Source organism: Bubalus kerabau, chromosome 7, assembly GCF_029407905.1.
Source record: "Bubalus kerabau isolate K-KA32 ecotype Philippines breed swamp buffalo chromosome 7, PCC_UOA_SB_1v2, whole genome shotgun sequence".
Classification (NCBI taxonomy): Eukaryota; Metazoa; Chordata; class Mammalia; order Artiodactyla; family Bovidae; genus Bubalus; species Bubalus kerabau.
This window is the reverse complement of record NC_073630.1, coordinates 93,489,613-93,503,929: the sequence shown is the minus strand read 5'-3', so window position 1 is coordinate 93,503,929 and position 14,317 is coordinate 93,489,613.

Sequence of the window (14,317 nt, the reverse complement as noted above, 5' to 3'; positions counted from 1 at the left end):
TACAACAGGTACTCTATATGTAGTATATATACATACACACACATATAATATCTGTTGTATCTTCACTGAGGGCAGGTAGCTGAGTATAGAGAAAGAGACATGGATCATCATCTCCAGTCTTTATATGGTGCCATGGCACTTAAACTGACTTGGACTTCAGAACGACATAAGATCAAAAATATAATGACATGGAAGGAATATCCGTCTTACAATTCCTAGTCCCCTCTCAAGTTACTCTGGCTCTTGGACTATAATTTCAGACTCAAGATTCTTAAAAACTCCCCTCATCTCATGAATCATCTCCCCAGACTCCCTGGAACTTAATCTTCCTTTCTCTAAACACACCTCTTAATACATACCTATTTGTAAAAATCTAGTTGTTTTTCTACTTTTATAACAGAGGACTTAGTACTTCAGATCTATCCTTCCTGGGTAAGTGCATCTGCATTCTTAAGAATGTATGAAAAATAAAGCTAGAGGAGCCCAGAATCTCACCAGAAGGAAAACTGAGTTTTACTTGAATCTTGAGCCAATTTTCTAGAGGCCCTCCTATACCTCACTTCGATTACAAACTGTGTTTTGGATTTGGAAAAAATATTACCTGTATTCCCATGGGGCTACAAAAGGAATGGCTGTAAACTACCCTTCTCTCTGCTTACCCTATCCTGCCAGTCTTGTAACGGGTATCATGGCATCTTAACGTGAAACCTGTGCTTTGTTATGTTATCTGTTGTACCAAGCTCTCTAGTGAAAGTAAAAGTGTTAGTCACTCAGTTGTGTCTGACTATTTGAGACCCCATGGATCCTGCCAGGCTCCTCTGTCCATGGAACTCTCCAGGTAAGAATTCTCTAGAATGGATAGCCATTACCTTCTCCAGAGAATCTTCCCGGCCCGGGAATTAAACCCAGGTCTCCCGCTTTGCAGTCAGATTCTTTACCATCTGAGCCACCAGGGAAGGTCTCTGGTGGCTCTGACAAATCCTTGACTTCCAAAATCACAAATCAATAGAAGATATTCAAAAGGGAAAACTAAATCAAGCACAGCAATGGATAAGGATAGACTAAGGATTTGAGAGCAGAAGCTCTGATGTTTATAACATTTCTACTTACGTGACTTGTGAGTTCAAAACTTTTATGACACTTCAACTCCAGATTCTTGGCAGTTCTGCTTGTTTTTTGTCCTGGCTCATACTCAAATGAGTGTTAACTTTATTATTACTTTCTCTGGGAGCCTTTTCAGATCTTCCTAAGCCATGTCAAGCATGTCCAGTGATGTCTATTACAGTCTGAACTTCCTCCATCATAAAACTTATCACTTCTTCATGCATTTGTTTCTTGTTTCTCTCATGGAAAGATGAGCTCCATGAGGAAAGGATCAATCACTATCCTTATTCAGTAACTTGGAGTTAAAAATTTTAGAACATTGGCTAGCACATAAATTATACAATAAGTATGACTATTGTTAGTGGTGGTTTACAAGTTGTATTTTAAATACCAGATTTTAATATTTTTGAAGCCAAAGTGATGCCTTTCATGTGTTTGGATACTCTGCTATACCTACTTTAGTGTCTTGCATATGTGTGTGTGCTTGGTTATGCAGTCGTGTCTGACTCTTTGCAACCCCATGGACTGTAGCCCACCAGGCTCCTCTGTCCATAGAATTTTCCAGGTAAGAATACTGGAGCACGTTGCCATTTTCCACTCCAGGGGATCTTCCTGATCCAGGGATCGAACCCATGTCTTTAGTGTCTCCTGTGTTGGCAGGTGGATTCTTTACCACTGCACCACCTGGGAAGTCCTGTCTTGCATATACAAGGCATTAATATTTAGTTGTTGAATGAATGTGTTGCTTACTAAAGCTGAATTCCATATTATATATTAAAGGAAGAGAAGAAAATTACATTGGGACTTGGGTGTCATATATCTGGTAGTGATCCAACATGACTAGGTTAATAATTATTGCCAGCACAAATCCTATTACATTAATGGTGTGCATACTATCTTAATAAGCTCCTAGACCGGTTTTGTTAGATATCTATGAATCAAACTTAGGGCCAGTGGTAAGGAAGACTTGCCCATTAAGCAGGCACTTAACAATACTTCTGTGCTCTGATCAGTACTATTCACAAGTCACAGTGTCATAGGATAGGTTTGGTGTGGACAGCCAAAGGCCTGTTAAGCAGAAGACATATCTGAAGTGATCTCCAGAAAATGCTGCTTGTTAAAGACTGTAACATCTTGAATCATGCTGAGAACTGGTCAGAGATGACATGAATCATTTTGAGAAAATCCTGCAGCTTAAGGAGCCAAAGAACTTCTTCTGTTAGAAACCCAGCAATTAGGAGCCCAAGTAACACTTGACTCTTGTGTTCCACATGAAAAAGACAAATATGCTGAGGGTATTTGGATGCCCATTACTGTGAAAATTAATACAGACATGATACCAAGGCCTGGATGATAAACAGATCCCCAGTGTTATTAAGAGAAATGATATCATGCAGTTTCATGGATTAACTAAGATATTGCTCTTGCCATTTGTTACATTTAAAGTATCTAAAATACCTTTACATCTGTTTCTGATTTGTGGACTTAGCAACTATGATAGAAGGCTTAAGGCAACCCAAGTTATTCAACAGTCTTAGGTTTAAACTGAACATTTATTTGATGGGGGAAAAGAGCATGGTATTTATAATGAATAAATTATAAATACATAAATAAAAATAAATGGCTAAAAAAAACTTAGCTTCTTTTTATTACCAACAAAATTTATGCCTCCAACTTCTTCATTGATTTGCCTATATGTGTGTTCAACCATAACTTTTTTTCTGAATAAAGTTCCATTATATTAGGGTTGGGAGTTTGTCATTTTAAAATTATTTCACCAAGATGTTATCCACTTCATGAGGTTCTCTCAGCCTCATGAAGCAGCATGGGGTCTGTCAGACTTTTCTCGGTTGGGGCTTACAGTCATTTTACATTCTGATGCAGCATACTCAGGAATATATATCTTTATGACATAAGTGTGTTAAAACCATATATTAGCTTGTTGAAGTGTGTTGTGATCTCTTCTATTTTATGTCATATGAAACATACAGTGGCCTTCCCAGGTGCCATAAGTGGTAAAGAATTCGCCTGCCAGTGCAAGAGATGCAAGAGATGCGGGTTTAATCCCTGGGTCAGGAAGATCCCCTGAGGTAGGAAATGGCAACCCGCTCCAATATTTCTTACCTGGAAAATTCCCTGGACAAAGATGCCTGGCAGTCTACAGTCAATGGGGTCACAAAGAATTGGACACGATTGAGCACGCTCAGGCCATAGGCCACAAGGATATAATAGTTGAGATTCATTAAAATTTATTTACTGGCACAGTAACTGGTTACGATATGCAATTTAGGGAAATATAGACACATAGATCAGTGATGCTTTAGAGCAGTGGTGAATCCTATGCATTCTAAAGCCCCAGGGGCTACATGAATGGGGAGGGGTGCTGGTGGTGGCGGTGCTCAGAGTTTCTGTCATAGTCAGAAATGGGAGAGAGAATGTGTGTTTTTAGAGTGGATGGATTCCAGGCTCTCACTCCCACTTCTGCTACATTTTGCTCTAAATGCAGGTCTTCCACAGAAAATTCCATTTAAAGAAACATATCACTGGGTAAAAGGTTTAACAACTACCTCTGTACATTATAATTTCCTTACCTTATAGGTCAAATCCAGTTATTTGTGAAATCACTTTACAGAAACTAAAAGCTTTCTTATATGATGTTCTATTTATTTCAAGCAATACTTTATTTAGGCATGGAGTTTCAGTAAAGTTGAAGTATTTGACTGGATCCTTATTTTTTATATATATATATATTATATATATATATAAAAAAGATGTTTTGCTTACATCTTTCAAATCTGCATCAGAATTTTGGAATTTATATTGTGGACTTATGATAAGTCTGCTAGATAATTTACACGAATTTTGACCCTTTTGCTCAGAATTCAGTGCTAAGTTTTGATCACTGTTTTGGTTTCTGGTGAGTGAAGACAATCTCCTCTTCTTTTTATTTCTTTTTTTTTTTTTAAATTTTATTTTATTTTTTAAACTTTACATAATTGTATTAGTTTTGCCAAATATCAAAATGAATCCACCACAGGTATACATGTGTTCCCCATCCTGAACCCTCCTCCCTCCTCCCTCCCCATACCATCCCTCTGGGTCGTCCCAGTGCACCAGCCCCAAGCATCCAGTATCGTGCATCGAACCTGGACTGGCAACTCGTTTCATACATGATATTTTACATGTTTCAATGCCATTCTTCCAAATCTTCCCACCCTCTCCCTCTCCCACAGAGTCCATAAGACTGTTCTATACATCAGTGTCTCTTTTGCTGTCTCGTACACAGGGTTATTGTTACCATCTTTCTAAATTCCATATATATGCGTTAGTATACTGTATTGGTGTTTTTCTTTCTGGCTTACTTCACTCTGTATAATAGGCTCCAGTTTCATCCACCTCATTAGAACTGATTCAAATGTATTCTTTTTAATGGCTGAGTAATACTCCATTGTGTATATGTACCACAGCTTTCTTATCCATTCATCTGCTGATGGACATCTAGGTTGCTTCCATGTCCTGGCTATTATAAACAGTGCTGCGATGAACATTGGGGTACACGTGTCTCTTTCCCTTCTGGTTTCCTCAGTGTGTATGCCCAGCAGTGGGATTGCTGGATCATAAGGCAGTTCTATTTCCAGTTTTTTAAGGAATCTCCACACTGTTCTCCATAGTGGCTGTACTAGTTTGCATTCCCACCAACAGTGTAAGAGGGTTCCCTTTTCTCCACACCCTCTCCAGCATTTATTACTTGTAGACTTTTGGATCACAGCCATTCTGACTGGTGTGAAATGGTACCTAATAGTGGTTTTGATTTGCATTTCTCTGATAATGAGTGATGTTGAGCATCTTTTCATGTGTTTGTTAGCCATCTGTATGTCTTCTTTGGAGAAATGTCTATTTAGTTCTTTGGCCCATTTTTTGATTGGGTCATTTATTTTTCTGGAGTTGAGCTGTAGGAGTTGCTTGTATATTCTCGAGATTAGTTGTTTGTCAGTTGCTTCATTTGCTATTATTCTCTCCCATTCTGAAGGCTGTCTTTTCACCTTGCTAATAGTTTCCTTTGATGTGCAGAAGCTTTTAAGGTTAATTAGGTCCCATTTGTTTATTTTTGCTTTTATTTCCAATATTCTGGGAGGTGGGTCATAGAGGATCCTGCTGTGATGTATGTCAGAGAGTGTTTTGCCTATGTTCTCCTCTAGGAGTTTTATAGTTTCTGGTCTTACGTTTAGATCTTTAATCCATTTTGAGTTTATTTTTGTGTATGGTGTTAGAAAGTGTTCTAGTTTCATTCTTTTACAAGTGGTTGACCAGTTTTCCCAGCACCACTTGTTAAAGAGATTGTCTTTAATCCATTGTATATTCTTGCCTCCTTTGTCAAAGATAAGGTGTCCATATGTGCATGGATTAATCTCTGGGCTTTCTATTTTGTTCCATTGATCTATATTTCTGTCTTTGTGCCAGTACCATACTGTCTTGATAACTGTGGCTTTGTAGTAGAGCCTGAAGTCAGGTAGATTGATTCCTCCAGTTCCATTCTTCTTTCTCAAGATCGCTTTGGCTATTCGAGGTTTTTTGTATTTCCATACAAATTGTGAAATTATTTGTTCTAGCTCTGTGAAGAATACTGGTGGTAGCTTGATAGGGATTGTATTGAATCTATAGATTGCTTTGGGTAGTATACTCATTTTCACTATATTGATTCTTCCAATCCATGAACATGGTATATTTCTCCATCTGTTAGTGTCCTCTTTGATTTCTTTCACCAGTGTTTTATAGTTTTCTATATATAGGTCTTTAGTTTCTTTAGGTAGATATATTCCTAAGTATTTTATTCTTTCCGTTGCAATGGTGAATGGAATTGTTTCCTTAATTTCTCTTTCTGTTTTCTCATTATTAGTGTATAGGAATGCAAGGGATTTCTGTGTGTTGATTTTATATCCTGCAACTTTACTATAGTCATTGATTAGTTCTAGTAATTTTCTGGTGGAGTCTTTAGGGTTTTCTATGTAGAGGATCATGTCATCTGCAAACAGTGAGAGCTTTACTTCTTCTTTTCCAATTTGGATTCCTTTTATTTTTTTTTCTGCTCTGATTGCTGTGGCCAAAACTTCCAAAACTATGTTGAATAGTAATGGTGAAAGTGGGCACCCTTGTCTTGTTCCTGACTTTAGAGGAAATGCTTTCAATTTTTCACCATTGAGGATAATGTTTGCTGTGGGTTTGTCATATATAGCTTTGATTATGTTGAGGTATGTTCCTTCTATTCCTGCTTTCTGGAGAGTTTTTATCATAAATGGATGTTGAATTTTGTCAAAGGCTTTCTCTGCATCTATTGAGATAATCATATGGTTTTTATTTTTCAATTTGTTAATGTGGTGTATTACATTGATTGATTTGCGGATATTGAAGAATCCTTGCATCCCTGGGATAAAGCCCACTTGGTCATGGTGTATGATCTTTTTAATGTGTTGTTGGATTCTGATTGCTAGAATTTTGTTAAGGATTTTTGCATCTATGTTCATCAGTGATATTGGCCTGTAGTTTTCTTTTTTTGTGGGATCTTTGTCAGGTTTTGGTATTAGGGTGATGGTGGCCTCATAGAATGAGTTTGGAAGTTTACCTTCCTCTACAATTTTCTGGAAGAGTTTGAGCAGGATGGATGTTAGCTCTTCTCTAAATTTTTGGTAGAATTCAGCTGTGAAACCATCTGGACCTGGGCTTTTGTTTGCTGGAAGATTTTTGATTACAGTTTCAATTTCCGTGCTTGTGATGGGTCTGTTAAGATTTTCTATTTCTTCCTGGTCCAGTTTTGGAAAGTTGTACTTTTTTAAGAATTTGTCCATTTCTTCCACGTTGCCCATTTTATTGGCATATAATTGTTGATAGTACTCTCTTATGATCCTTTGTATTTCTGTGTTGTCTGTTGTGATCTCTCCATTTTCATGTCTAATTTTATTGATTTGATTTTTCTCCCTTTGTTTCTTGATGAGTCTGGCTAATGGTTTGTCAATTTTATTTATCCTTTCAAAAAACCAGCTTTTGGTTTTGTTGATTTTTGCTATGGTCTCTTTTGTTTCTATTGCATTTATTTCTGCTCTAAGTTTTAAGATTTCTTTCCTTCTACTAACCCTGGGGTTCTTCATTTCTTCCTTTTCTAGTTGCTTTAGGTGTAGAGTTAGGTTATTTATTTGACTTTTTTCTTGTTTCTTGAGGTGTGCCTGTATTGCTATGAACTTTCCCCTTAGGACTGCTTTTACCGTGTCCCACAGGTTTTGGGTTGTTGTGTTTTCATTTTCATTCGTTTCTATGCAAATTTTGATTTCTTTTTTGATTTCTTCTGTGATTTGTTGGTTATTCAGCAGCGTGTTGTTCAGCCTCCATATGTTGGAATTTTTAATAGTTTTTCTCTTGTAATTGAGATCTAATCTTACTGCATTGTGGTCAGAAAAGATGCTTGGAATGATTTCTATTTTTTTGAATTTACCAAGGCTAGCTTTATGGCCCAGGATGTGATCTATCCTGGAGAAGGTTCCATGTGCGCTTGAGAAGAAAGTGAAATTCATTGTTTTGGGATGAAATGTCCTATAGATATCAATTAGGTCTAACTGGTCTATTGTATCGTTTAAAGTTTGTGTTTCCTTGTTAATTTTCTGTTTAGTTGATCTATCCATAGGTGTGAGTGGGGTATTAAAGTCTCCCACTATTATTGTGTTATTGTTAACTTCTCCTTTCATACTTGTTAGCATTTGTCTTACATACTGCGGTGCTCCCGTGTTGGGTGAATATATATTTATAATTGTTATATCTTCTTCTTGGATTGATCCTTTGATCATTATGTAGTGACCATCTTTGTCTCTTTTCACAGTCTTTGTTTTAAAATCTATTTTATCTGATATGAGTATTGCTACTCCTGCTTTCTTTTGGTCCCTATTTGCATGGAAAATCTTTTTCCAGCCCTTCACTTTCAGTCTGTATGTGTCCCCTGTTTTGAGGTGGGTCTCTTGTAGACAACATATGTAGGGGTCTGGTTTTTGTATCCATTCAGCCAGTCTTTGTCTTTTGGTTGGGGCATTCAACCCATTTACGTTTAAGGTAATTACTGATAAGTATGATCCCGTTGCCATTTACTTTATTGTTTTGAGTTCGAATTTATACACCCTTTTTGTGTTTCCTGTCTAGAGAATATCCTTTAGTATTTGTTGGAGAGCTGGTTTGGTGGTGCAGAATTCTCTCAGCTTTTGCTTGTCTGAAAAGCTTTTGATTTCTCCTTCATACTTGAATGAGATCCTTGCTGGGTACAATAATCTGGGCTGTAGGTTATTTTCTTTCATCATTTTAAGTATGTCTTGCCATTCCCTCCTGGCTTGAAGAGTTTCTATTGAAAGATCAGCTGTTATCCTTATGGGTATTCCCTTGTGTGTTATTTGTTGTTTTTCCCTTGCTGCTTTTAATATTTGTTCTTTGTGTTTGATCTTTGTTAATTTGATTAATATGTGTCTTGGGGTGTTTCGCCTTGGGTTTATCCTGTTTGGGACTCTCTGGGTTTCTTGGACTTGGGTGATTATTTCCTTCCCCATTTTAGGGAAGTTTTCAACTAGTATCTCCTCAAGTATTTTCTCATGGTCTTTCTTTTTGTCTTCTTCTTCTGGGACCCCTATGATTCAAATGTTGTAGCGTTTAATATTGTCCTGGAGGTCTCTGAGATTGTCCTCATTTCTTTTAATTAGTTTTTCTTTTATTCTCTCTGATTCATTTATTTCTACCATTCTATCTTCTAATTCACTAATCCTATCTTCTGCCTCTGTTATTCTACTATTTGTTGCCTCCAGAGTGTTTTTAATTTCACTTATTGCATTATTCATTATATATTGACTCTTTTTTATTTCTTCTAAGTCCTTGTTAAACCTTTCTAGCATCTTCTCAATCCTTGCCTCCAGGCTATTTATCTGTGATTCCATTTTAATTTCAAGATTTTGGATCAATTTCACTATCATTATTCGGAATTCTTTATCAGGTAGATTCCCTATCTCTTCCTCTTTTGTTTGGTTTGGTGGGCATTTATCCTGTTCCTTTATCTGCTGGCTATTCCTCTGTCTCTTCATCTTGTTTAAATTGCTGAGTTTGGGGTGTCCTTTCTGTATTCTGGCAGTTTGTGGAGTTCTCTTTATTGTGGCATTTCCTCGCTGTGTGTGGGTTTGTACAGGTGGCTTGTCAAGGTTTCCTGGTTAGGGAAGCCTGTGTCGATGTTCTGGTGGATGGAGCTGTATTTCTTCTCTCTGGAGTGTAATGAAATGTCCAGTAATGAGTTATGAGATGTCTATGGTTTTGGGGTGACTTTGGGCAGCCTGTATCTTGAAGCTCAGGGCTGTGTTCCTTTGTTGCTGGAGAATTTGCTTGGTATGTCTTGCCCTGGAACTTGTTGGCCCTTGTGTGGTGCTTGGTTTCAGTGTCGGTATGGAGGCGTTTGATGAGCTCCTCCTTTCGAAGAGTTGGGTTGCTTTTCTGGGTGCCTGATGTCCTCTGCCGGCATTCAGAAGTTGTTTTGTGGAATTTACTCGACGTTTAAATGCTCTTTTGATGAATTTGTGGGGGAGAAAGTGTTCTCCCCGTCCTACTCCTCCGCCATCTTGGCTCCTCCTCCTTCTTTTTATATCTTGACCACACATTGCAGTATCTTAGTTTCCTGGACCAGGGATTCAACTTGGGACTATGGCTGTGAAAGCTCTTTTTGAAAATTAGTTAAAATTAATTTTTATTAGAGGATAGTTGCTTTGCAGTATTGTGTTAGTTTCTGCTCTATAGCAAAGTGAACCAGCTACATGTATACATACATCCCCTCTTTTGGATTTTCTTCCCATTTATATCACCTGAACTACACAGTAGGTTCTCATTAGTTACCGGTTTTATACATAGTAGTGTATGTATATATGGAGAAGGAAATGGCAACCCACTCCAGTGTTCTTGCCTGGAGAATCCCAGGGATGGGGGAGCCTGGTGGGCTGCCGTCTATGGGGTCGCACAGAGTCGGACACGACTGAAGCGACGCAGCAGCAGCAGCAGTGTATATATGCCAATCCCAGTCTCCTAATTCATCCCACTTGCCAGATCCATACATTTTTTCTCTGCATCTGTGTCTCTATTTCTGCTTTGCAAATAAGTTTATCTGTATCATTTTTCTAGATTCCACACACATGCAATATTATTATTTTTCTCAGTGAAAGGGAAAGTCTTAACCACTGGACTGCCAGGGAATTCCCAGACATTCTTTTCCTTAAGAGTTCAGATATTTTATTTATTGCTCTACTCTTCATGCGTTTTTAGATAAAGAACATTTCATTTCAGTGGAAAGGAAAAAACAGAAAATTTTTTTTAGATTTTATCAATCTGTCAGGAATGGGAACAGATCATTCTCAGAGAGAAATGTGGTGTTTCAAGGGCAGAGGTGACATCTCATAATTTTAAACTAAAAAGAATTAGAAATGATTATTAGAACTTCCTAAAGTCATGTTTGTCTAAGATGGAGGACACAAACCCAGTTTTTAGAAGTGACTCAAGATTGGGATGTGGATGAGGGAGGGAGAGAGGAATATGAAGCAAAAGAAAAGAGAGAACTTGTATTTATGAAATATTTACTATGTGTGAAGCATTATGTGTATTATACATATTCCTCCTTTTAATCCTCACATCAGTCTACTGGATAGACATAATAATCCCTGATATACTGATGAGAACCTGAAGGTTAAATAACATTTCCAAGATTGAGCAGTGGTGGAGCTGGAGTTTGAAAATAGGTTTGTCAGATTTCAAATCCCTGGTCTTTCCAGATGTTCCTTTGGATCCAAAGACTGGTCTGTTTTTGCTTGGTTTCTGTAAATTGCCCTTCCCACTCCTCCCCAAACACCAGTTCTCACTGATCAGCTCAGAATCCCCAGTCACTTTCCATCCTCTTCTCCATCTCCTCAGTCCTCCAACAGTCAATTCCTTTGTGCCTCCTGCTCCCATTTGGGGGCCCATCTCACCCTTCAGACTCAGCACTCTTTGCTCCACTTGTTCCTTGGCTTCACTCGACCCCAAGTTAACTTGAATTTTTAACTATGCGACAAAAGGCTACCTTAGGCTAGCCAGCCCCTTGGTTCAAAGTAATACCAGAACCCCACTTTGATAATCATGCAATAAAGAATAAAGAACCTGCCTGCAATACAGGAGATCTAAGAGGTGCCAGTTTGATCCCTGGGTTGGGAAGATCCCCTAGGGGAGGAAATGGCAACCCACCCCAGTATTTTTGCCTGGAGAATTCCATGAACAGAGGAACCTGGCGGACTGCGGTCTATAGGGTCACAAAAAGTTGAACACAACTGAGGCAACTTAGCACGCATGCACGCCATAGACACATCTCCTCCACTTACTATAGATTCTAAAAGTATGGCAATTACACATATACTGACAGTTTGCCTCTCAGTAACTCAGGGTTTGGAGAGAAAGCCTTTAAGTTCAGGATCCGGTCACCTATTTACATGAGGATTAGAGGAGCTGGAGAACTAAGAAGCCCAAAGGAATAAACTATTCCAGATCAACAACTGGCTCCCAAATGAAGCCCTTGAAGGCATGCAGAGTCAAGAGTCAACCCGTTCCCAAACAACCCTCAGATAAGGAAAAGCGTCACTCAGAGGGGAGGGCATTGGAAAAGACAATCGGGTTGGGGATAGAGGTGACTGCGTGCAAGGAGGGAAGAAAACTCGGAATGTTTTCTAGCCAAAAGCAGAACTGAAAAGGCTGGAGTGATGAGTAAGTCAAACATGAAACTGTGCCATCTGGTCTTGGAGAAAATGAACAGTACACAGATGTAGCTTTTTGTGTGTGCGTGTATGACATGATGGGCTTCCCTGGTGGCTCAGCAGTAAAGAATCTGCCTGCAGTGCTGAAGCCTTGGGAGATCCCTGGGTCAGGAAGATCCCCTGGAGGAGGGCTTGGCAACCCATTCCAGTATTCTTGCCTGGAAAACTTCCATGGACAGAGGAGCCTGGAGGGCTACAATCCATGGGGTCACAAAGAGTTGGACACAACTGAAACAACCTAGCATGCACGCACGCACGGGTGACATGATAAGACACTGTAATGCTGTTGAGGAAAGGGGGTTTCTCTTTGCTTTGAAGCCTGAGTAGTAGAAAACAATCAAGAACTTTTTCTCCTATAGATTCTTAAGTAGAGGTTTCTTGCACCTGGGATCCTGTTGACAAACTGGAGAATTCTGGTATAGAATTCACAACAGACCCTCCTCATTTGTAGGTCAGAGATGGGCATGGGGAAAAGGTTGAATTTCCTCAGGCAACACTAGAAAGGCCTGAGGAACCCTTTTAATGTTTCTTTCCTTTTGTAGATGATGAACCAGGCACTGAGTCTTACACTTGTTTCATATCTTGCAGCACGTGGCTCTGTACCTGGAGCATAATTGTGCCCAGTCCTGTCTAACTCTTTGCAACCCTATGGACTGTAGCCCACCAGGCTCCTCTGTCCATGGGATTCTCCAGGCAAGAATACTGGAGTGGCTTGCCATTCCCTTCTCTAGTGGGGACATAAATAATACTCCATTAATGATCATTAGCTGAATGAAAGGATTTGGCATCAAATTGGATGATACATGTGGAAGTACTGAAGAGGGTGGAGGGATAAAAGCATGGGCTTGGGGCCAGATTGCCTGGTTTCACATCCATACAACCCAGTTTACTAATTGTCTGACTTGGGGCAAGTCACTTAAACTTTCTCTGCCTCAGCTTTTGGCCATTTATAAAGCAGAAATGACAGTACTGTTTCATAAGGATGTGGATCTTAAATAAGCATAAAGCATTTAGAATTGTGCTTGGCCCATGGTAAGTGTACAGTAATTTAATAACTTGGAAATTAGAAACCACACGAGGTTTTTATTGTTTTTTTTTTTAAATGACCAAGATTAGATAATAGGCTAATGCCATCATAATTGTATGCAGTCATAATCGTATGCAGTCATAATCGTAATGTATTGAATGATTATAACATGTGGGTAAATGAAATAAATGACAGTACTGTGATAAGGGATGGGAAGAAGACATTGGAAATACCTGTTATAAGATGCTTGCCCTACACGTGAGGCAGTATCATGTTATTATTTGAAGATGGCTTTAGTTTAAAATGTGTGCTTCAAACTCCTAAGTATTATAATTGATGCAGCAGAAGAGGTGAAAGGAAATCATATATAATAACCAATTAAAACCAGAGAAGGCAGAAAAACAGTTGAAGCCAAAAATGGAACATTTGTCTGGGTGGCAGTCTGTCCTGTAAACTCAGTTCTCTAACAGGGCCAAGATAATTCGTTGATTTTCAGTTTGTCAGCTTTTTCTTATTCTATGGATGGGAGTGATATCTTCTAAGTTCTTTGTATGTCAGAACTGAAACTGGATAGCCATAAAATCATTTTTTAAGTAGGGAAGATGTTAGTCAGAAATGACATTCTTATTTCAAATACATTAACCTCATTCTTAACAGCATTCCTCAGATAACATCAGCTTATATATTTTCCAATTTGTAAAAAAAAAAAAAATCTATTAAAAATTATCATGAGATGAAACTACTTTGTCATTGAAAATCAGAGATTTATTCAACCTCTATCTGTGAATTCGTTTTGCCCTTAGAGTTTCCCTCATACCCAGTACAGAACCTCTGAATTTAATTAGCTTATAGAATTGCACAGTAACATCAGAGAGCTGATAAAGACAGTATCTAGCAAAGAGATTCCTATAAATCTACTGTTTATAACTGGAAACAAGGTTATGTGCAAAGAACTTATGTGATAACTATGATTATTATAATCACTTAATGAGCAATAATTATGTTATGCATACATGCTAAATTACTTTACTTGTGTCCAACTCTTTGTGACCCTATGGATTGTAGCCCACTAGACTCCTCTGTCCATGGGATTTTCCTGGCAAGAATTCTAGGGTGGGTTGCCATGCTTTCCTCCAGGGGATCTTCCCACCTAGGGATCCAACCTGCGTCTCTTGAGTCTCCTGCACTGGCAGGTGGATTCTTTACCAGTGGCACCACCAATTATGTCATAGATATGGTCATAGAAGTGTACTGGTAAAAAGATAGGCAAAAGTCATTAGATTTCTTTTGTTTATCTATTAGGGAATTATGGGGGTATCAAAATTATCCCATTATTCCTATTGATCTCCTT